We start from the raw sequence: 22184 nt of genomic DNA, 5'->3' as shown, positions 1-22184 counted from the left end.
TTTTGAGTTTTAGGCAAGAATTTATAACATATAGACTTCATAAAAATGTTTCCTCATATAGAAAATAATAAAGATAAATACAAAATGACCAAAAAATGTATGACAAAATGAGAAAAAACATTTATAGTATACACAACAAAGATTTAATATCTCTAATAATATATTTTATGTAGATGAGAAAAAGAGTAATACCAAAGAAAATTGAATGGGAAAGGAGAAAAGGGGTCACATAAGAAGAAATACAAATGGGGCACCTGGGTGGCTCAGTGGGTTACAGCCTCTGCCTTTGGCTCAGGTCATGATCTCAGGGTCCTGGGATCAACCGCATCAGGCTCTCTGCTCAGCAGGAAGCCTGCTTCCCGCCACCCCGCCCCTGCTTCTCTGCCTACTTGTGATCTCTGTCTGTCAAATAAATAAATAAAATCTTTAAAAAAAAAAAGAAGAAATACAAATGACGAACAAATCTTTGAAAAGGTGTTTAAGCTGCCTGTTCAAAACTGAAAGCATAAAATGGTAAGAACTGGGGCACCTGGGTGGCTCACTGGATTAAGCATCAGACTCTTGCTTTCAGCTCAGGTCGTGATCTCAGGGTCCTGAGACTGAGCCCCGTGTCAGGCCCTGCACTCAGTGCAGAGTCAGCTTGATTCTCTTTTCCTCTCCATCTGACCCTCCTGTTTGTGCTCTCACTCTGCAAAATAAATAAATAAGTCTTTAAAAAAATAATATCTTTATGAGATTCAACTCTCATATACCACACAATTTACCCATTTAACCTATAACATTTACTGATTTTTCAGCTTTTCAGAGTTCTGTCATCATTACTACAAACTCTCCGGAGGGAGAAATATGGGTGGAAACCGCCTAGCTTCTGTTTACTTATTTCCCCACCCCATGGCAAGATGATGACCTAACTGTTTGGTACATTTAGAGAGAGGGACTGAGCATTTTGGCTGAGCCTTTTCTGGGCTTCTGTTCCTTTTGGAACCAGCCCTTCTGCAGAACGCATACATTCTCTGTCCCTCCATCTGATAAGGCCTGAGGTGGCCCAGTGGCCAGTGTTGATAAGTGCACAAGGTGGCCCTCTACTCCCTCCTACTGGTCCAGCTCCTATCAGTAATCAAAACCCGATTTTGCTCTCCATCTGTCTAGTTCCTGCATTGATCATTCAATCATTTACAAACACAGAAAGGGATGAAGGTAGGGTTGTTTATTAACCTCTTGGAATTCCCAGTGAGAATGAGTAAGAAGTCAGAATGAAAGCTTAGCTGAGGTGTGGAGGGCAAGGGAGGCACACTTGGACAATAACTAGCTTCACTGAATATATTTATTTTACAGAAAAGATTTTCAAGGCACAAAGATACTAGAGAAGTTTGAGTTTACATGGTTAGTTACACGAGACTGAATGAGAACACAGAAATCTTGACTTTTGGAACCAGTGCTTTTACTTGGTCATTTTTCAAATAGTTAATACACTGTACATTAGGATCCAATGTTTATAAAATTCACCAGTGTGCACTTGTCCTTCCTTCAAAAAAATATTTTAGGAGCAAAATTATTGCCACATATAAGAAAACAGAAAAATCTTTATAACATTATACACTTATTTCTTAGGTATATCTGAAACTCTCTCAACTTCAACTTGAATTATCTTAAATTCAATCCTGAAAAAACCAGGACTTGGTTCATATATCTAAAAAAAAAAAAGATTACAATTTCCTCACACTTGATCTATGTTTCCTGTCAGACACATAAAGATACATCAGAATGAGCTATTATGATGTCCTTGTAAAATGTTAAATTGGCTGTGATTTAGGGAACCTTCTCATTCCATACATTAAAGAAAATATCTTTTGAAATCTTGGATAAAAAACAGAAAAACTGAACGTTTAAAAGAAAGATGCACTACTTGGCTTTGCAAAGCGCCTCATTCTGTAAAGACCCAGCACGGCTGCGATTACTCACTATCTCTTGCAGATGCTGACAGGTACTACCCTTGCCACTCAGAAGCCAGGCGGGAGTGGGAATCCCCGCTTTTGCAGCCGCTGAGGGAGGCCACCGCACTTGGGGCCCGGGGCAAAGGGGCTCTAACCAGAGTGGGGCGGTTCCTAGCTCCGGAGTCCTACAGTCCACAGCACTTTCCTCACACGCATGCGCACAGGCCGGCTGCCCGCCCAGCAGGACTCTTCAAGCTTGCACAGGTGTACTCCTGCCTTCCCTCCCAATTCTTTCTCCACTGACCTCTGCCTTCCTTAGGCTCTACTCCCCATTTTCGTACCTCACTGGGGACAGACTTGTTCACAGACTGTTGCTGGCCGGACGCGAGAGGAGAGCTAACAGACTCACTGAGGCTTGCAGCAAGAGTATAGTGTTTTGAATAATGAAGGGAAGACAGCTTTGTTACTACTTGCGAAAACAAGTCTTAACAAATACGTGAACTTCTGTGTTTGGCTCAGCTTGGCTCCTCTAAGCTTCCAAGCAGAGAGTGACCAATCCCTGATGACCTCTGAGAGGTCTTGGGAATAAATGAGTTCATAAGAACTGTTAAACAACTTCGAGGAAAGAAGAGAGAGTTAATAATGCCAATCACAGAGTTATGAATGTAAATGAAATAAGAGATGAAAAGTACTTAGTAGAGTTGAATGCTTAATAAATGCTAGTTCCATTCTATTTTTCCCTCTCAAATTCCAAGAGTATGTGTGAAAAAACCCAGTTGCCTTCTTGTCCAGTATACACTTTTTTTTTGAAGATTTTATTTATTTACTGGACAGAGAAAGAGAAATCACAAGTAGGCAGAGAGGCAGGCAGAGAGAGGGGGAAGCAGGCTGCCTGCTGAGCAGAGAGCCCGATGTGGGGCTCAATCCCAGGACCCTGAGATCATGACCTGAGCCGAACGCAGAGGCTTAACCCACTGAGCCACCCAGGCGCTCCCAGTATACACTTCTCTGTTCATGTTTGAGGACCTAGTGGCAAACCTCTGTAAGGGCACAGTGTTGCCGAGAAACAGAATTCAACATTTCAGATGGTGACACTGCTACCAAGTTGCCTCCGTTCTTTGTGTGTTGGGAGTGAGGATTGTCATTTCAGGGTTTTGAGCTTGTGCAATGGGGATGCTAAGCGTGGACCTCTGGATGGGTATGAAAATCTTTTCAGGGAAGAACACTATGTAGTGAGGTCTCCAAACAAAAGGGACTGCAGGAACCATCTTTGAAAATCATTTCAGTTCTTTTTCCATTAGTGTAGCGTATATGCTAGACTGAGTTAAATTGTTTCCCCACCCCCTACCCCACCATTCACATTCACTAGAAACCAGAACGAGCCCTTATTTGAAAATAGGGTCTTTGCACTTAAGGTGAAGTCATGCTGGATTCCAGAGGGTCCTAAATCTAAGGATTGGTGGCTTTATAAGAGAAAAGAGAGGGAGATTTGGAGACACATATGCAGACACTCCACAAGGGAGATGGTCATGTGACAATGGGTGCAGGGTTCCTAGCTTCTCATGGCTATCTGCAATCCTAGACTTTTCTTGGCCATCAAAAGCTGGGAAGAGGCAAAGGAAAAAAAAATTTTTTTTCTGGAACCTTTAGATGACCCTGCCAGCACCTTGATTTCAGATTTTCAGCTTCCAGAACTGCAAGAGGATTTCTGTTATTTTAAGCCACTCAGTTTTGTGGTATTTTGTTATGATAGCCCCAGGAAATTCATGTAAACACTCAGAAGGGAAGGGATTCTTGCATACCTCCCTCTCTTTGGATAGAAATGATATGCCACTCCTGTGAGAGTTCTCAGTTCTCTTTCTGACTTTTTCTCCTAATGATGTTTCTTCCGAGGCTCTGGAAAAGCTACTTTGCCTGGTAGCCTATGATAGGCATCTCCATTTGCCCAGGATGTGGTTTTAGCTCTAAAAGTCCTGTGTCCCAGAGATCCTTTCAGTCCCAGACAGACTGGGACATTTGGTGACTCTGTCTGAAAGGCCCTTCCTTGTTACATAGCAGATGGTTCCCTCCAGGCAGAAACGCTTCCTAGAAGTGCTATAGGTCCTGAGGGATCGAGGGAGATTGACTCCCTCAGGAGGAGTCCCATTACGTCTTCACATGAATCTTGGTGAATATACACCCATAAGTACTGTTAACAACCATACGGTTCCATTTGCCCAGGACATTTCCTGTTGGCCCAGAGTAACATTTGGAAGATAAATTTTATGTACCCCTCCCTTACTACAGAAATATATTCTATAGGCATGGAGTCTAGGAAGTCATGATTTTAATAAGCACCCTGGTGATTCTTATAATTACCAAAGTATAGCTTCAGCATAGAGCCTATTCTATCCGTATTTGACTTACCAGGCCAGATCAATGATTTTTCCAAAAGCAACGGACCTACACTTGCCTGAACAAGAGCAGTGTGGATATTATAAGACTTGACTTTATTAGTTAGGGTTTAAATTCATTGCCAGCATAGGATTTATTTTACTACAGCAGGATTTATTATTATTCTGATTATGCAAATCTGCTTATATATATCCTCACTTCCCATTCTCCTTTTTTTTCCCTAAATGATTTTTCATCTCAAAACACAGATTCCCACAAAGTGAATGCAGTCGAAACTATTTATCTCTGTGTCATCAACCCTGCCATAAGCAACAGCCCTTAAATAATTCACTTTCTGTTGTGCCTTAATACAGAAGATGCCATGAAGTTTCAGTGAAGTCATTCTCCAGCATCCTGTGAGCATGGAGAAATCTTGAGTCCAGAAAATAAATTGGTCTGTCGTGTATGACCAGTTCGCTTTGTAATTTGTGCCTGAATCATGAATAATCATGAATAATAACGTCTTCTTAGCAGCATTTTTTAATGAACGAAACAGATACAGAGGTTTTAAATCATTTTTATCTCTTAAATGTTTGTGAGTTATTCTCCCGTCATTTATAATTTGTGGGCAAAGCAGATGGCAAGAGCTAAGCATCAGGTAATGTCATCATAAAACACTCTCCCCACCCCTCAAAAAAAGCAGAAATGTTCTATATTGAAAACTTATTTCATTTATTGAAGGTTTTTTTTATTCCATTGGAATGCATCGCAAGAAGTTATGACATTAGATAAAGAGACATTTCCACATCAGGAAGTTCAAAAGATTAAAATGGCACTGAAGTATAAGTTAAAGGAATTCATAAATGTTTCAGAAAACATTATAGTAGAATTATTACTATCATTTGAGAGAAGGCAGGGACTGTATAAAGTGAGATTCATTACAAAGCCAAAATTATTTTTCAAGCCTCTGACATATTTAGATAGAATCTCATGCCAGGTCAAATAATTATGAAATTAAAAATTGCTTGAAGGAATGCTTGGAATCTTATGCTAATAAAGGCTTTGCTTTAGAGGATTGCTTTTCTGTGAAAATGTTATGTTTTACAATTTTCTTCTAAGCTCTCAAGGTGTACAAGCACAACAAAATTCTTCTAAGAAGCGGAGGGGAGAGGAATTTATTGTAAATACTTACTCAAGTATTTCATTTACTCATTCATTGATTCATTTACCAAATAGCTATGAGTGTCTGGCACTGGGCTAATTTCCAGGTGTGCAGCATTGGAATATACAGACAAGGTCTTTCTGCCTTCAGGGAACCATCTTTTAGGAAGGGAAATACACAATCCACAAGCAATGAATGAACAAACAAGACATTTCAGGGTGGGCAGTAAAGGCCCAGCTTGGCAGCCCCAAGTTGTTCAAATCCTCCACATTTCCAAAAAAAAGCCCTGTCTTCAGGAAGACTGACCCTTGACTGGCTCCTGGGAGATAACCACTGAGCCCTTGGAATATCCTGCCTGGGTAACAGTGTTTTTAGTTGGGCCATCCTATGTCAGCTTGATCTTTGTTGGGTTGGAAGACTGAGTAATAAGGTCAGTCACATGGGTAGTACAAGCCTGCATCACTGATCTGTAGTAAATACCCTGGACACCGAGGCTCAGTGCACTTCTCTGGTTGGCCATACTCACAGGTACTGGCATACACTGTTGTTGGGACAATTAAGGGTATTTCCACGTGTCTCCACTGGGAGACGCACCTGCAATCATGCCCCGACTTCCCCTTGACTTGCCCATCCACCTTCTCCCTTTGTTGATTTTGATCAACAAAATAGTATCCTTTCACTGTAGTAAACCATAACCATGAATAAAACAACTCTTTGAGCTTCATGATTCCTTCCAGCAAGTTGCTGAGTCTGACCATGACCACATTCAATGAAATAAACAGGGTGATGTGTTAGACTCACTGGGGCAAGTTGCTTTGTTAGGATGGGAAATGGATTGGAGGCTGAAGGATGAGAGTGTGCTGGGCATGTGAAGAGCATAGGGAGGTGTCTTCCAGGCAGAGGCAATAGTAACTGCGAAGGCTTGGGGACAGCAAAGTAGTCGGTGGGTTGGAGGGAAATTAGGAGGCCAGGACTGAGCCTGATGAGTGGAAACAATGTGGGGCCGGGTGGGGTTGGCAGGGTTAGTAAGGGCCATGTCAGGAGAGACCCTTAGGTCTCAGGAAAGAGTTTAGGTTTCATTACAAGCAAATGAGTCTTGCCTAGTGAGGTTACACCCAGTTCTGTTTCTGTTACATTTTGCTACACATAAACCGCAGGCACCTGAAGTCATTTTTACCAAGGGGCTCACAGTCCTATTGCAGAAGCATGTAAAACTTAGAAGAAATAATCACCAAATAAAGTGAGTCCTTGGGCACCGAATATCCAGTTCAGAGAAGGAAGACATTATTCTTTTCCCATATGTTTTTGCTCTGAGTAGCAGTCACCTTAAGCTCAGTTCTGGGCAGAATTTCAATTTTAAGTTATTAAGAAATACAAATGCCCAATACCTACATCCCACCCTACTCAAAATGAGCTGAAAATCAAATCAAGGGGATGCCACCTTTTTTTTTTTTTACTTATCAGACTTGCAAAAATGATTAACACTTATAAAATGCAATGTTGGCAAGCACTTGTCAGAACTTTCATACGCTCTTAGTGGAAATGGAAACAGGTGCCACCTTTTTGAAGGGCAATTTGTTAATATCAATCAGTTGACATATCATCTTTAATCCATTATTTCCACTGCTACAGATTTATCCCTAGGGATGAATACACAAGAGGATGTTTGTTGTGGCATTGCCTGTTATAAGAAGCTGCTAACAACTTCAATATCCATCAATAGAAGAAGGGTTGCCTTAATTATGGTTATTTTATATAATGGGATTCTGGTGCACAATGAAAAGAGAATGAGAAGAACTGTGTCTACAAGTATAAAAAAAAAAACTTAAGTCACAAAAGCAGAGCCTTATGAACTGTATCATACCATCTGTGTGTCACGTACTTCTATGTGCCTAAATGACCTGCAGAAGGAATCACATACCTTGTGCTTCTTTCTCTTAAAATTAATACATTCACTACAGAAAATGTAGATAAATTTACAAGTGAAAAATAAAAACCACTTAAAAAATTAAGAAATTTCTTGATACCTATAACTTACCACCCAAATGTTAGCAGGGGTTAACATGTATATCCTGTATCCCCCCAGTCCTTCCTCAGGCATACGAAGATACTGTTTTAGATTTTAAAGCATGTTGCGCCTGGGTGGCTTAGTTGGTTGAGCATTTGACTCTTGATTTTGGCTCAGGTCATGATCTCAGGGTCATAAGATCGAGCCCCATGTTGGGCTCTGTGGTTGGCAGGAGTCTGCTTGAGATACTCTCTCCCTCTTCTTCTGCCCCTCCCCATTGCTTGCTCTCTCTCTCTCTCAAATAAATAAATAAATCATTAAAAAAAAGCTACAATTAGGTAATGGTGGCAGAACAGACTTCTTGAAAAAAGGAAGGGATAGGTGGGTAACACTGCCCCCCCCATGCTTGAGCAGAGAAGATGGAGAGATGAATGCAAGCTTCAGGGGTCATTGGCCTCTCAGATGATGCTCCTCTTGATTGCAATGGGGCTTTATAGAGTGTGGCCGGAAGCTCCCTCCAGGTCCACAGGAGAAAGAGATGCTTAGATGTCAGTCTTTAAGGCAGATGTGTCAGATCTGTTGCAAATCCTTGCCAACAAAGGGCACCTGAGGTCCCTGCCCTGGCTTGGCTTTCAAGGGCCATACACTGGCCATCCCCTGACTGTGCCTTCCACCTGGAATAAAGAATCCACAAGGCCAAGGGGACACAGCCACCCATTGCTTTCATTGGACCTCTCTGGACCAGGTTCTGGGTACCCGTGTCCCATAAATTCCCTGTCCTGATTGCCTGAGCTTGGGTACATACTTGCCAATGTCCCAATGGGTACCCTTAGGCCTATGTGGTAGCGAGGGGCAGCTGTTTGCAGGGGCTCTGGCCAGAGCTTGTCATGTGGGATGGGGTGCGCACACGGGGTTGCACAAGGTGTTGGCAATACGGGAAGGAGCCAGAGATGGGAAAGAATGGGGGTGGGTTGGGAATCAACATTCCATGGTTTCTAAATTCAAACCTGTCCTTCCAGATTGTTAGGAAGTTATATTTGTTGCGATAGGAGAATAGAAAAGATTTTATTTCAGTTTGTTGCCTTGATTTATAACTTTTACATATTTAAAATGTGTTCTTTGTCCTCCATTCCTAGTCTCATCCCAGGCTCCCCAAATATTCAGGTATAGGTCTATTGGGTTTATTTTTTCCATCAACAACAATTTTACTGTATGTTGACTGTATGCAAAGATGTAAGATAAGGAGGTAAATTTATGGAATTGTCTAGAAGAGTCTCAGAAATCATCTCCAATATCTTTGCCCTAATTATCTTGCTATCTCAGGAAAAACTATTTCAGCATAAGATTATCTGGATAATTGATTTCACCTTACATTCCATTTTTATAACTGTGTTAGCAGAGTGTTTTATGGATGATGAAAATGAATTGCAGAGAGACTTAGTGTGTTTTCCAAAGACATAGAATTAGTTGCAAAATCAACTGAAACTCCAGTTACTTCCTGGTCCAATTCTCTCTCCATAATGTTGCCTCAGAGATCAATCGAGAAGAGTGAAATCTGGGCTAGTGCTCTGAGATTTTGGGACAGAGCTAAATATGTTGCAGAATCTGCATTTTAGGGGACGGCACCATCTGGTCTCTTGGAAGGAGATTTTTTTTTTAAAGATTTATTTATTTATTTGAGAGAGAGCGACTGCACACAAGCTTGCAAGTGGCAGGGAGAAAGGGGGTGGTGGGAGAGAGGGGGTCAAGGGGAGGGGCAGAAGGAGAGGGAGAGAGAAGCCCAAGCAGACCCTGTGCTGAGTGCAGAGCCCAATGCAGAGCTCAATCTCACGATCCTGAGCCAAAACCAAGAGTCAGGTGCTTAGACGACTACAACACTCACATGCCTGAGAAGGGGACTTTAAATCCATTCCACCATTACTTACTAGGCACACTGAGAAAGCATCTCCCCACCTTCTATTCTTAGCTTATCTTCACTCTCTCATCTCTCTTTCCTTTGGAAGTACAGGGCAAGTTTCTCAGAACTCCACTAGCCTGGACACATTCTTATCCTCATCCCACCATGGGGTAGCTGTCCTTCAGGTCCCAGAACTTCCCAAATATTCTGGTCAGGAGAGCCAACAGCCAGCATTCTAGAACCCCAGCTGGGCTATATCCTAGATTTCCTAAGTAGTCCAATGCTTTTGTCCTGTTGTTTGCAAGACACAATACGGGCAAAGCCCCAGAATTTCTTTAGTGAGGGCTCCATGACATTCTTGACAGTTGGAATTGTTCTTTTCACGCCAGATTACTTATATCATGCTCTGATCAGTAAATTCATCTCTGACATTGCCTTTATGGCAACTAGTAACATAGTCATATGCTGTTTCATGAGTTTTTAGATAGCTGAAAAATTAGGAATCATTAAAAGCACATTTCATCCTTTTTAGAACATGATCTCAAGGGGCAGTGATGTATAAGTTAAGAGACCACAGGCTTTACTAAACAGACTGAGCAGAGTCCTAGGTACCAATTCTTCTCTGTGAGACCTTGGGCATGTTGCTTAACCTCTCTGAGCCTCAGTGTCCTTACCTGCAGTGTGAGGGTTCCGGTATCTCTGTGTTAGGGTTTGGAGAAGGAAGGAGTGCAGAGCACGCATGGGAATTGCTTGTCGCAAGTCCTGACTCATCGTGGACACTCATTAAGTGATGCTTCTTACAAGGTCATCACCTCCTTCCTTGTACTTTGTGGTGCCCCAGAGAAATTTTGAAACAAATGCTAAGTGTAGTTGCCTAAACCTGTATTCCTCTGAGGCTAGAGAAGTGTCATTATCGGCTAGAACAAGTTGCTGGACCTTGACAGCCTATGGACATTCTCTGCAGCCAGCAGCCACAGCTGGGTTGAAGCACCCGTTGAGACCCTCTCCACCATCCTCTTCCGACCTCCATCCTCGCCACGGAGGTCCATCAAGGATCACTTTCCCGCTCAGTACCCAGCTCAGTCATATACGCTCCTCACCATACTGAGCCAGGCTCCCACCCTCCCAGTTCCCATCACCTTGCCCTGGGTGCCTCTTTGCCAACCAAGAGGCTGCGGTGGGATGTGAGCGGGATGCCATCATGACATGTGCCCAGAGCCACGGTCCTCCCTATGACCATGCAACTCAGTGTGAGGACCAGTCTGTTAGGCCCTCCTATTTTGTCTTCATGGTGTTTTCAAATTCAGGGTTTTGTTGGTCATCCTTGCCAGTGGACTGGGCTAGGGGCATCTGGCTCACCCAGGCAGCCTTTAACAGCTTAGGTGTCCAGAAGAAAGGTTAGATGTCTCTATTTCTTCCTTTCAAAAGCCACTGAGCTGCTTATACAAAATTCCCTGCCTTGTCCTAAAAGCCTTCAAGCGTCAACATCTACACCTAGTACAAATATACCCACATGACTCCATACTCTATCTCTTAAGAGGAATTGTTCCTGTCCCCCAAACTGTGGGCTGTTCACTGTCCCTGAACATGACTCATGCAAATCTATCTGTGGTCACTCTCTTTTGTCCGCTTTGTCAGGCTGGGAAGCTTGTCTCCTTTGCTCATCATTTATATTCCAATCATCAGATATCAGTGTATTACATAAATATCTATGAAATGACTAAACAGTTCCTCCCTCTTGAATAACCTTTTAGCACGCTTACTTATCTAGAACCTAGCTTTCTTTTAAGGTGCATTCTGGTTTCGCCTTCTGTGTGAACTGTTCCGTAAATTCTAAGAGTGGCTCCCAGTAACCCTCCCCTTTGGGTAATCCTCCCCTTTGGGTAATCCCCCCCTTTGAGTCGGGTGGAACCTGGGATCTGTGATCATGTCACCTCATATGGCCAAGGAGAGATGATCTGGGTGGGTGCAATCTAATTAGACAAGCCGGTTAAAAGCAGAGTTTTCTCTAGCTGGCAGCAGAAGAGGAAGTCAGAGAGATTTCAGGTGTGAGAAGGTCTCCATGCACTGTGTCTCTGAAGATGGCTTTGAAGTTGGAGGAGCCCCAGGAAGAGTGAGGACCTGACTGACCCCCAGCAAGAAAACGGGAACCTTGGAGGAACAGTCACAAAAAACTGAATTCTCCTGGCAAGGTGAATGAGGTTGGCAGCCCGCTCTTCCCCTGAGCCTAGTCAGACCTAACTGACCCCTTGGTTTCACCTCGGGAGACCCTAAATAGAGAAAACTCTGAATAGTAGTGTGAGCCCTCTGGGACTTCAGAGCTTCGGCTCTGGGAACTAACAACTCGGTGTTATTTAAAGTCACCAAGTTTGTGGTAATCTGTTATACAGCAACAGAAAACTCACATACCTGCCTACCCATAATTCTCTTTCCAGCTCTCCTCTGAATTCTTCCTCAATAGATCTCCACTAAGTACTTAGTCATAAATACTTTTTAATGCTACTTGTTCTCATGTATATTCCAGTAGGTGCTGTCCTCCAAATTAAATTGCAAACTCAAAGGAAATAGGGGTGGAGGTCTATATTTCTTTCTAGCTGCCACATAACCAACTGACAAAGTGCCTGATTAACTCATAACTATTTTAAAAGAAACACTGCTTTACATCTTTGGAAAAGTAAAAAAGTGACCCTCTTAAAAGAAAATAACCATAATGAAACTGCAAATTGCGCATCGATCATAAACTATTTCATAACTCATCAAGTGGTTTGGAAACACCAAACAAATCCAGAAGACCCCATAATTAATTTTTACCATTTGGGATATCAATGATTTTTTTTAAAGATTTTATTTATTTATTTCTCAGAGAGAGAGAGTACGAGAGAGCGAGCGCACAAGCAGGGGGAGTGACAGGCAGAGGGAGAACCAGGCTCCCTGCTGAGCAAGGAGCCTGATGTGGACTCAATCCCAGGACCCTGGGATCATGACCTGAACCAAAGGAAGATGCTTAACCAACTGAGTGACCCAGGCATCCCAGAAATCTCAATGATCTTTTTTAATGCCCTCTAGGATTCCCCAGCTATATGCCAAGATTATATGGGATAAGTAAATATTTCTCTAAGTTTTGCAAATGACATAATCTCAAATTTATTAAATTTCTCAAACCAGAAATCCATCACTGGCTTATTAAAACAAAGCATTCCTGTGTCATACATTGTGTGTGATGCATAAGCATGTGTACAGGGCGTCAGGATGAGAGAAAGAATGGAAAGAACAGACCTCCTCATGTGAGTTCAGTGAACCAAAACAGTGGCAACAATGTAATAATGGACAAGAAAAGTCACTCTGCTGAGTTCATTCCCAGAAAAATCAATCTGCAATTTTGACAGAACAACTTGAAGTTACTCTTTTTTTTTTTTTTTAAAGATTTTGTTTATTCATTTGACAGACAGAGATCACAACTAGGCAGAGAGGCAGGCAGAGAGAGAGGAGGAAGCAGGCTCCCTGCTGAGTAGAGAGCCAGATGTGGGACTTGATCCCAGGATCCTGGGATCATGACCTGAGCCTAAGGCAGAGGCTTTAACCCACTGAGCCACCCAGGCACCCGAAGTTACTCTTATATTCTATTTAATATTCCATGTGAGTTCTCAAGAGCCAACACGCTTCTTTCAACACTAATTGAACACTAATAAATGATTGATAAATAATAATTAATTAATAATTAAATAATCAATGAATAAATGAATGACCTTGGACTGCTGTTCCACACCATCTCTCCATCTGCTTCACGGGACAGCTGAGTCAGAGCAGGCTGATTCCCTGAGCTGAGGAACGGCTGTTTTGTCCTCAATAGAGGTACTAAATATTACTTAACATTTATATTCTTAAGAATATATTTTTCTTTCTAATCTCTACCCTTAGGGCAATCCAATTTATTATCTGGCATTAATATTTTCAGAAATCAAGAGCTATGGAGCCTGGCTGGTTAGGGGGATGCCGTAGGAATACAGAGAGGTACAAACCACCCCCTGGAGGTTTGCAGGTCAGCTGGAGAGATAATGCGGAGACCTGTGTGGAGGCAGGAGACAAGGCCAGTAGGGGCTGGGCTGAGGTGGGCTCACACAGCGGCTCAGTCGTAAACAGGAAAGAACTTGCAGAAAGTGCCAAATAAAATAAAATGTCTGCATCAGCCACAGATTGCAATGTGTGAATTTTAACTACTACTACAACAACAACAAATCTCCAAACACTGATGGTTCCCTCAAATTGTTAAAGAAACAAGTCCATGATTTTCGATACCACCGTGTGCAGCCTGGACCCAGGCTTTTCATCCCTTTCCCTATCTTGAGAGTATATTTTTAAAAAGTGTATTTTAAAAGCACAGCTGACACATTGAGGTCTTCGCTGAATATTTATTGGAAGTTTTCCAGGCTGAAATAACCCTAGAATATACAACATGCATTTTAGTGATCGTCCCAGGGGCACAATAATCCTCTTCCTACTAGAGGGCGGGCGGGGAGAGGGAGAGACAGAGCACAGTTGGCCTTGGTTTGGAAACATGACTAGTCTTCAGATATAGACCAGCGACGGGATATGTGCTATAAATTTAAAACGTACCCCAATAGATTAAAGACTGTGCACACTAAAAGTGAGTTTTAGGTGTTAATTGGGCAGATTCTGCAACCTAATGTCTGGGTTTGAGGCCCAGCTCTGCCACTTACTAGCTGAGTTATCCAGAAAAAGTCGTTAACTTCTCTGTGCCTCAGTTTCTTCATCCATGATATTGTAGCAATAGTCATCCATTGCTCAAGGGACTGCGAGGAGAAGAGAAATGCATGTGTGCTTGAGCAGGCACTGGTACATGCTAAGGGTTGGTTACTATTATTATTATTATTTACATGATTAGTTGCTATTATTATTATTCGCATTGTGGTTAGGTGCCAAGACCTTAGGAGAGTTGGCCTGGGCTTTAACCCCAGTTAACCTGAACTTGTTGGGTGATCTTAAACAAGTAATTCAAACTCTATTTTAATATCTGTATTTGCAAGGTAGAGGTCATCATTGTATCTACCTCATAGGATTATGCTGAGAATAAAGTAATTCATACCTCTCACGTACAAAGACTAGTGCCACACACTTGGAAGCACTCAATAATATTAGTATTTATTATCTCTAATTAAAGCTTGGGTTCCAGATGACATGGTTTGAGCTCAGTATCTCATTGTTTTCAATGAGTTCCAAGCTTGGAAATGATGTTGAGATGTAACTACGTTCTACACAGAATGTATATCTAGGCTAACCCTTCATTTCCAAGTGCTGTGCTTACGTAAGAAACCGCTGCTGTTGGAAGAGACATAGCACAGACGTGGTGCAAGTAGATTGGGCCTCGAGCCCCCTGATTTACGAAAAAAGTCTGGACCAGAAACAAATTTGGAAGTTTCCAGCATAATATCCAAAGACATGAGAATAGTGGCTAAAATGAGTTACTTAGTAGCTCAGTTTCAGTTTTTTTCTTCTCTGCAATGGGCATAACACTATATAACTTGAAGACAGTCAGGAGAATTCTAAGAGATATCACGTGTCACTTTGGGGAGTCCTTTGACCACAGCAATTCTAAACAAATGTTAGTTGCTCCTAACCCCTGGAAGGCTATCAATGAGTCCCTTTTGGAAAGTTGTCCCAATGGTCCTAGGGAGGAGTATGGTATTGAATTTAGGTAGAATTAGGTCATGGGGAGCACCTGGGCCTGAAAACAGCCCTGTCTCCCACTCTTAATAAATGAGCCAACTGCTCCAAGGCTGAGAGTGCGGCGTCCCCTCCTCTGCTCCCACAGCCCTGGGCACAGCCCTCCATTAGCAGGGCAGCCTGCAGGGGCACTGGCATGACTTGCTGGCGACATCTTCCCCCTCCCCTGAGCACTGTGTGGGTGGCTACGGGGCCTGTCCTCTGTATTTCTACACTATTTCCTGGCACAGTGCTGCGTGCATGAGAGGAACTCAATAAATGCTTCCCGGAGAAATGAATGTATAAGCGGCATGATACAGGAATATAAAGGTCCAAACAGGGCAAATAATCAAACATAGCAAGGGGAGGACAGGTCTTAAGTGCTTGTTAATGGCCATTGTAAATGCCAATGTGTGTTAGCAAAATAATCATATTTTACCTATCAAGTGAAAACGAAAAACCAGGATAGAAAATTATAGAGTGGAATCCTAATCTAATCTAAAGACAAATGTATTTATAATATACCGTATACACATGTATATGTAGGAGTATGTCCATGTAGAAAAAAAAGAGTAGAAGTAGAAAGAAACGTATGAGAATATTAACTGTGTTTCTGTGTAGGTGGACAGCATTATGAGGATTTAACATTTTCTTTCTTATGTTCTCAATAATTAAAAATTGTATCAGAGTTCTATCAGAAGATGAAGGCACTCCAATTCTTTTAACAGGTGCAGGCAGGGACCAGCCAGCTGCTGAAGACCTCAGCAAGTGGGGCAAGTTTAATTCCAAGTGCCATGGGCATTGCTGTTTTGTTAAAACCTTAAAACGTTATGTAGGAAAGTGATCTGTATCTTTCAACATCTCTCTGGCTGCTCTAAGAGGATAAGAATGGACATTAGAAAATCAATGAGGAAACTATTACAGTAGCCCAGGTGAGAAAGGATGGTGGCTTGGAGTAGGGCAGTGATAATGAACTTGCAAAAACTACATGGATTTGAGATACATTTTTGCAGGTGGCAGCTGAAGATTTTCTGATGGGTTGGATGTGGAGCAAATGTGTAGAGGATGGTTTCTAAGAAGCTAGAAGATGCTGATATTAATAAATGATACTTATATTAATAAATGGTATTTATTAATATGAGTAAGACAAAGAAGGAGGTATGAAGATGAAAGAGCTCAGTCTGGGCTGTTTTATGTTTGATATTATCTGTGAGACATTCAACTTAAAGCTCAGAAGGGAAGTCTGGCCCAGAAATAAACTTGGAAGTTTCCAGCATACTGTCTAAGCCTGAAGTAGTTAGGGTCATCTAAAGAGAGAATGCAGGGGGAGAAGAAGCTGCTGGGACCAAATCCTGATGAACCCCTCCTGGTCCGGCCACAGGCTCTAGAAAAGAAACCTGTGACAGGCTGGGAAGAAACAAGAAGAATGTGTGTTAGTAGGAGCCAAGGGAGGATCTCAGCTCTTAGAGCACATAGGGAAAAAGTCTAAAACAAAAGGTCAAAATATTAGCAGCAATTGACTCTGGTTGAAAAGAAAGAAGCAATCGTCTATGGATGATGTATCCTTTATATTGTCTGTCTTCAGATTTTCTAAAATAATACATTTATAATCACAACATAAGAATAACATTTAAAATAAATAAATAGCTTTTATTTCTGAATATCAAAAACTTATTTTTAAAACTTGAAGGTGAATGATGGATTATGGGGTTTTGTATTTAATTTTATATGAGGAAATGATGGATATTGGGGTTTCATATTTTTTGTATGAGAAAAACGATATACTAAGCAGTGTAGAGGCATTTAAAAATTATATTTTAGAATAGTTTCAGATTTATAGAGAACTTGTGATAGTACAAAATTCCCCTAGCCCCCTGTACTTACTGTTCCCTATTATTGACATTTTACACTAGTATAATACATTTCTGTAGTTAGGAAACCAATCTGGACACATTGTTATTAATTAAAGTATAGACACATTTAAAATATCATGCTATATAGCTATTAGTTTTTCTATGGATTAGATCAATTTTAAGTCTTGCAAACGCTATGCTGAAAAACTGTATTCTACTGCCACCTACTGTTCCAAATATATATATATTTCAATTTCTAGTCAAGAATTTTTTTATTCATGTGTACTTTCATAGCATTTTAGAGCTACAGATTTCCTTGAAGTTTATTTTTTAGCCATTTCAACAAATAAATGAACATACTAAAGTTCAGAGAAGCCAAGTCTCATAGCTACTGACAAAACCATCCATCCATCCATCCATTCATTTATTTGTCAATTACTTAACACCTGCATTTGAAAAGATGCTGGGAATACAAAGACAAATAAGACATGGTCACTTTCTTCAAGGATCTCACAGTCTAATGGAAACACACATAAAGATTACTATAAAATGAAGTGAATACTACATATGGTTCACGTGTTCTGGGAGCACAGAGAGCACATAGTTACCTTAGATTGGAGGCAGGGATAGAAGGAATATGCCAAGATTCAGGGAAGTTTTCTGGAGGCCATGGTGTCTGAAGCAGATCTTTAAAGATCAGTAGATATTAATAGGTGGTTGGGGAGGGGGCTAGGAAGAAAGCTATTTGAGAAATAACATCAGGAATAAAAGCAAATATGATATCACGAATGTGAGGAAGAAAAAGACTGGACTAAGTCATCCAGGGAGAATGTGAACAGTAGAAGAGAATGAGAAGGACAATCAGAAAGGTCAAAAGTGCGAGCGCCATGGCAGAGGGAGGTGTGGGTTTCCAGGAGGAAGTCATCAGCACTGTTGAATAATCTGATAATCTTATTAAGAGCTGTTCTAACGTAGTGGCATGAGCAGAATCAGATTGTGATAGGCTGGGGAGAACCTAAAAGATGAGAAGGCAAGCAGAGGGGACAGATGAGGCTGGAGAGGCAAACGGGCTAGACCACAGGAGAATTTGTGTGTCACTTTTAGGAATCTCATTTTTGATGGCAGAGGCAATGAAGAACCAGTGAGGGGGGGGTCAAAGAGAGTGTGAGGTTCAGATCCGCATCTAGCTGGATCACTTTAGTGGTCTTATGGAAGATGGATTTTAGGGAGAGGGGAGTGTCCAGAACTAGAGGGGGGACAGCAGTGAGGGGCAGCTGTGGCGGTGAAGGTCAATGACCCCAGGGCAGGCAGAGGAAGGGCAGAACAGAGAGTGCACTGCAGAAGTATTTGGGAGAGTGTGTATTTGCACATCATGAATATATAGGTAGGGGTTGAAATCATCAAAGTGGATGATGCAACACAAAGAAAATGAACAGAAGAGTGATATGGGAAAGAATCCCAGAGAATCCACCACTGGGTGAGGACGGAGGTCAGAGGAGGACGAGCACATTATGGAAGGCGGGAAGGGTTGGGTGGAGATGTTCATGGAGACCCAGTGAAAGAGAAAGAAAAAGCCAGTCCCTGGCAGGTGGTAATTGTTCTAGCAGCCAATAGCTAGGCCAGGATAACTCAATGCTGAGCATGCGTAACTTCACAGGATATAAACATCAGATGAGGTCACTGTGTCATTGTGATAGAACAAAATAAAAACAAGACCATTCCATAATCATATCTGAATGCAGGAAGAAAAAAAACCACCATGCGACTACAAAATAAGATACCGCTCTTCCTGACGTAATTCAGAACAAAACACCCACATCTCTGAACCCCCTCCTAAATCACCTGACATAAGCCTAATCTTTGTGGCTAAGATCTCCTAACATCCTCCCACTGGGACATCCCCGGAGTACCCCATGGTGTGCTGTGTGCTTTGCTGCAGAGTGAACAAATCTAACTTTATTTGACTATAGGTGTGTTTCTTTTTTTAAAAAAATATTTAATTAATTTATTTGACAGAGACAGAGCACAAGCAGGGAGAGCAACACGCAGAGGGAGAAGCAGCCCCCCCCGCCCCGCCCTGCCCCGCCCCAGAGCAGGGAGCCTGATGGGCTGCTTGATCCCAGGACCCTGGGACCATGACCTGAGCTGAAGGCAGATGCTTAACTGACTGAGCCACCCAAGTGTCCCAGTATAGGTGTGTTTCTGATGATCTTTGAGCACTGGGCTTTAACATCTTTATAGAAGCCAAGAGAGTAGAAAGTTTTATTGGAGGAAGACATCACAGTATCTAGTGGAACGAAAAGGTCAATGATATCTACTGAATTTGGCAAATAGGAGCTTTCTGGTGACCACTATGAGAATATCTTTGGTAGGATACTAGGGGTAGACGCAAGGGTGTGCTTTTATTAGCTTGAGAGAGATAATTATGTATATTTCTTTCCAATTCTGTGTTCAGTGACATCAGGTGGTAACTGGAAATCAGCCTTGGGAGAGTTTAACATGATAGAAATTGGCAAATGCTACAAATCAAGGATTTGGGGGGGTCAGAAAGTTGGTAAACATGTACCATCACACCACTGGGTAGACTAGACAGGAAGGAATAGGAGGGGAGAGAGTGGAGACAGAAGTTTGCAGGGACAGAGGAAAAGAGAGATGGGACAAGAATTAGAGGTGAGGCACAGGGTCAGCAGTGAGAAGAAGACTTCCGACTACCTGATTTCCTGTCCCACTGTGCTCATTCTACCTGCACGTGATTACTTTGGTTTACAAGTGAGAAGATGGCAACTTAAATGGGACCATTTCATTAAGCTCAGGAGAGATTTGGTAGTGGGTTGGATGTTTACAAAGGCAGAGAAAGGGAAGAAAGAAGGAAAATTATGGAGGAATATTTTCCAGATTCTTACAAATGGTTATTGTGGTAAATAGCACCGGCTCTGGTGACACACGGCCCAGGGTAGTGTATGGGTTTGCCACTCAGGGACTGTGACTTTGAGCAAGTTACTGAACTTTGTGCCCCAGTTTTCTCATCTATATGAGGATGATAATAGTATATACCTCATTTGTGATGTTTATTGCTTTTATAACCATGAAAATCCAAAATTATAAAAATAAAAACCTTTTTTAGATACACTTTACATCATCAGGCGCTCTGCGATTCCTAGATTATCCAGCAGGGGGAACTACTGAGCTGCCTATTCGCCACTATACGCCGTCATTTCGCTAGTATGGCTAAGAGGAATGATTGCATTGTCTGAGAAAACTTAACGGTCTATACAGTTGATATTCTTGTAAAGAATCTGTTCCTTATAAACATGTAAAGGCCCCTTTCCAATCTTAGTAAAGTGGGAAACTTACGTGAAAAGCGTCACTATCACCCCTTTTATTGTAGCTGTGTGCTGGCACAATTCTTTGTGCTTTACATATATTAGCATTTTAATACTCATTACGACACTACGGGTGAGTACTATCCATTTTAGAGATAAGGGAACTGAAGCACGAAGAAGCTAGTGTCCCAATGTCACACAGCTGGTATGAGAAAGGATCTGAACCGGAGTCATCTGGTTCCACAGTCTGTGAGACCTATATTAGGTACTTTCCAGTTAGAACCCAACCAGGCTGGGTGTACTCTCTTCCGGAAATTCTAAAGAGCTACAGTCCTTGCTTTCACCTCAACATGAATGAGCTCTTTCCCTCATATCTACTGGAACAAGAAAAATAAGTTATATTTCGTCCAAAATCCTTTAGAGATCTTAAGACCCATGAAACTCACTTTGCTCCTGATCAGTTCTCTATTTATTTGTAGAATGTGATATTCCCCCCTCACAAATATCTTACAGACACAGCTAATTAAACAAATATTTACAGTAATTTTGAAGACCCTGAGAGCACATTTTCTTTATACAATCTACACCGTATGCAGCTAACTCTTGGCGGAAGCCTCCCAGCCCCATTTATGCTATTATTCCAAAGTGAAAATATTTGCCTCTAAGGAAAATATGCGAACTTGGCTTATGTCAGGCTAAGGCTGAAGAGATTTTTTCATGTGGCTTCAAACACGAACTTTCTCAGCACGTTTCTTGTAACAGTTCTCAAAAATTGCCAGAGAACCATAAGACAAAATAGTATTCTTTTTCTACTGAGAATACTAAACTGAAATACAGAGAACTAAATTTTAAACATTGCTAAATATTCCCCCTTTCTCTTATATTAAATTGGTGGGAAAAGCAAGGGATTCAGAGGAGAGCTCTGAAGGTACGAGGTAAGATGTGACCTCCATTAAAAAATTGTGACCCTCATTGGATGCTTTTCATGATTTGCCCAAGGCGACTGTGGAGCCTGGCACTGAGAATTTGTTTCTCCTCAGTGCTACTCCCAGCTGCCGTTCCAGCTCCTCCCCCAGCCCCACACTTGAGTCAATGGTGGTGACAGGGCCAGGACACTGGAGGTGGGATTTTAGGTGCTGGTTGCATGTTGGCATACGGTTTTTATTTGGAGAAGCCTCAAAATATCAAACGAAAAGAGTAGATTAAGTGGGCTTAAATAGCGACAGACCTGTGATAGGGAGTGTGGACTGCTGCAGACGGGACCTGAAGGTTTCTGGGAAGCCCGATGAAACTCTGCCAAGACCGAAGTGAGCATCTGTTAAACTCAGTACATTCATGCATTAAATGTTAATTGAGCCCCCCACCCGTCCCCGCCAACATCCAGACACAGTGCTAGACACCAGCGATACACAGATAAATAAAACATGGCCTCTGCTGGCAAAGAGCTCCAGACCCAGCAGGTTAGGCGGGTACATAGGCAGATAAGAGTACGAAGTGAGCTACGGTACAAGGTACAAAGGTGGAGCCCGGGAGGAAGTGGCCACCTCTGCCTACGAAGGTCAGGGACGGGCTCCTGGGTTGTGCACAAACGTTCAAACGCAGTGCAGCATTGACACACAGGTACAACGTGAATACCCATCTCAAGCTGCTTGAAACTTAAATATGGGATTGTTTAAAGTCAGACCATTATCCGACAGCAGAGATTAAATATTTAGCTGGTTTGCACGGATTAAAACGGGCAGCCGGTGAGGCACTGTGAAAACCACATTTGGCGTGAGAGGCTCCAGGAAGCGGGAAATGAGGCAGTGGGGAGGTGAGGAGGCGCGCGTGGCAGCAGCCCGGTCCCCCGGCCCCCATCCCTGGCCGGGCGGGGCGCCCCGCGGCTCCTGGCCGGGCGCGGGCGGGTTAGGCTC

The sequence above is a fragment of the Enhydra lutris genome, unplaced genomic scaffold (genome assembly GCF_002288905.1).
Source record: "Enhydra lutris kenyoni isolate GAN:26980312 unplaced genomic scaffold, ASM228890v2 scaffoldscaffold17, whole genome shotgun sequence".
Taxonomy (NCBI): domain Eukaryota; kingdom Metazoa; phylum Chordata; class Mammalia; order Carnivora; family Mustelidae; genus Enhydra; species Enhydra lutris.
Note: the sequence above shows the minus strand (reverse complement) of the source record.